Raw genomic sequence first — 541 nt, 5'->3', positions numbered from 1 at the left:
TTTTTTTTTTTTTTTTTTTTTTTTTTTCTAGTAGAGGCCAAGCACAGCCTGGAGTAGTAGATCAAGGCTCAGTCTGGAATCAGGCAAATCCAAGTTCAATTTCTGGCTCTGCCACAAACTAACTTACAACCTTGAATTGAACATCTCCAAGTTTCTGTTTCCTCATCTAGAAGATGAAAGACACATCTGGCTTGCCCTTCTTGTGACTTGGAGAGGAACAAGAAGAAAATACACGGGCAAGTGTAATAAATTATAATGTACTATGGAACGAGCTGTTAACCATTAATGTGCGTAAGAATCACCTGGGGAAATTTTTAAACTGCGTATTTCCCAGGTCTTGCTCCCAGAGATGTTCCATAGATCCAGGGCCGTGCCTGGGAATGTGCATATTACCAAGCACCCTTGATAATCATCGTGCTGAAGGCCCTTGGACCGTAATTTAAGAAACCGCATTATACAAATACATACCAGTAGAGAGAGAGATTAAGGCACAGAAGTTATTCTTAACTCCCTTTGTGATGGCACTTATTATTTTCTATTT

This window comes from Neophocaena asiaeorientalis, unplaced genomic scaffold (genome assembly GCF_003031525.2).
Source record: "Neophocaena asiaeorientalis asiaeorientalis breed wild unplaced genomic scaffold, Neophocaena_asiaeorientalis_V1.1 scaffold131, whole genome shotgun sequence".
NCBI classification, from domain to species: domain Eukaryota; kingdom Metazoa; phylum Chordata; class Mammalia; order Artiodactyla; family Phocoenidae; genus Neophocaena; species Neophocaena asiaeorientalis.
This window is presented reverse-complemented; position numbering follows the sequence as displayed.